Consider the following 2388-nt stretch of genomic DNA (forward strand, 5'->3'; position numbering starts at 1 on the left):
TCCGTCCAAGCCTGCCGCATTTGCTGTCCTCTCGGGTCTCGGCTTCCCATCTCGTGACCTTCCACCAGAGAAATCCTCCCAGAGCACAGCTGAGGACACGTCCAGACCCTTGGTTGTGTACCAAAGAAGTACCTGCTTTCAGGTGAAAAGTACTTGAGATTGTGATAATAATCTGTTTCTCCAGATCCGCAACAAACTGAATCGTGTAGTCCCTCTGAATGCTGATTGTGAGGTGGTTCTGGTGTGATTTTTCATCTTGTCTGTCGTTGCCATAAGCCACGTTCCTTCTCTGCAGGAGCAGCAGGAAAAGCAGTGATGCTCTGCTCCGCGTCACAAGCAGTTTTTCTCTTGGTGGTGTGTACGTGTTTGAGTGGGTGAGGTGACGTGGTTTTGGAGTTAGGGTGGGACGTGGAAGGGAAGTTTCTCCTTGATGCTTGAAGTTTTGTACCGAAGGGGGCTGGCCCGCTTTGCTTTTTCCTTAGTTATGTGGAAAGAGAGACAGTTGGAGACCTTAGTTTTTTGTGTTTTTTTTGAGTTGGAGTCTTACTCTGTCACCTAGGCTGGAGTGCAGTGGTGTGATCACGGCTCACCACAGCCTTGACCTCCTGGGCTCAGGTGATCCTCTGCCTCAGCCTCCCGAGGAGCTGGAATTAACACCCACGCACCACCCCGCCTGGCTAATTTTTTTCATTTTTTTGTAGAGACATGGTCTCACTATGTTGTCCAAGCTGGTCTTGAACTCCTAGACTCAAGTAATTACTCTGGCTTCAGCCTTTCAAAGTGCTGGGATTACAAGCTGAGCCACCATGCCTGGCTTAAAGACCTTTTATTAGAGATTTCTGCTCATTTAATACTTGAGTCAACACGAAAAGTAAACCCTTTTCATTTTGCTGTGGCAGCGATAGCAGGGCTGGCTCAATGACTTGTGCACGCACGCACTGCGGGAGAGGAGCAGTGAAGCTAGGGGACAGTGCCTGGACTTCAGAGCCCCATCCTTCACCACTGTGGGCCGCCTCTGGCCCAGCCCACCAGCAGCCAACTCAGGCCTGATCTCTCACGTGAGCTTTTCCAGCAAGAATGGACTGACTATTTGATCTACTGGCAGCTTCTCACTGGGGAGCCAGGGGCTGTAAAGGTTGTGCTTACCGACATCTGGCACTAGGTGGCATCTGTTTCTAGGAAAAGTGAAATGCTATTTGGGTTTCAGAGGAGACGATAACAAAGCATACATTCTTGATCCTGAAAGGCACTAGTAGGTAAGCAGGTGGATCAAGTGTGGGGAGTTCAGGAAGCAGGTATTTTTGGTTGTTTTGTAAGGTTTTTTCTAGAATTTTTCTCAACAATCACATCACTGGTTATGGTGGTTCACATCTGTAACCCCAGCACTTTGGGAGGCCCAGGCGGGAGGATCCCAAAAGGCCAGGAGTTCGAGATCATCCTAGAAAACATGGCAAAACCTCATCTCTACAAAAAAAAAAATTATCTAAGCGTAGTGGTACACTGGGGAGGCCAAGGCAGGAAGATCGCCTGAACCCAGGAGGCCAAGGCTGTGGTGAGCCATGATCATGGTCACTGCACTCCAACCTGGGTGACAAAATGAGACCCCAGCTCAAAAAAAGAAAAAAAAAAAAAGAATTGCAATGTCTAATCATAAATGTCAGTACTGTGTATTTTGCTATTTAAAATGTTTTGCTAAATAAAATATTGTAGTAGTTTCAGTTTTTACTCTCCTGTTTTTGTATAAACAGGAGAATATTCAGCCCTAGCACTGCCAAGGAAGATCTTGGTCATCTGGCCTGGCACAGAACACAAGTGATTAGTGGTGGAGTCGGGAGGCCGCTTTATTTTCAAAATTCCTATAACCCAGTAGCTAGATTTTATAGCTGCAGCTGAAGAGGAAAAATAGGACTTAATAAGTTACTTGGAGTACACTGTTTTGTGTTGTTTTGTTTGAGTTGGAGTCTTACTTTGTCACCCAGGCTGGAGGGCAGTGGCACACTCCTGGCCACTGCAGCCCCGACCTGCTGGGCTCAGGCAATCCTTCGACCTCAGCTTTCCAAGTAGCTGGAACTACAGGCATGCACCCCCGTGCCTGACTAAGTTTTTGATGTATTGTAGAGATGAGGTCTTGCTAAGTTGCCCAGGCTGGTCTCAAACCCATGGGCTCAGGCAGTCCTCTTGCCTCGGCCTCCCAAAGTGCTGGAATTATAGGTGTGAGCTACTGCACCTGGCCAGAGTATGCTGTTTTATTTTTATTTTTTTATATTTTATTATTTTGAGTTGGAGTCTCACTCTGTCGCCCAGACTGGAGTGCAGTGGCCGCTCTCAGCCACCGCAGCCTCGACCCGCTGGGCTCTGGCGATCCTTCCGCCTCAGCTTTCCAAGTAG

Source organism: Carlito syrichta, unplaced genomic scaffold (assembly GCF_000164805.1).
Source record: "Carlito syrichta isolate Samal-C Ts95f unplaced genomic scaffold, Tarsius_syrichta-2.0.1 Scaffold99377, whole genome shotgun sequence".
Classification (NCBI taxonomy): Eukaryota; Metazoa; Chordata; class Mammalia; order Primates; family Tarsiidae; genus Carlito; species Carlito syrichta.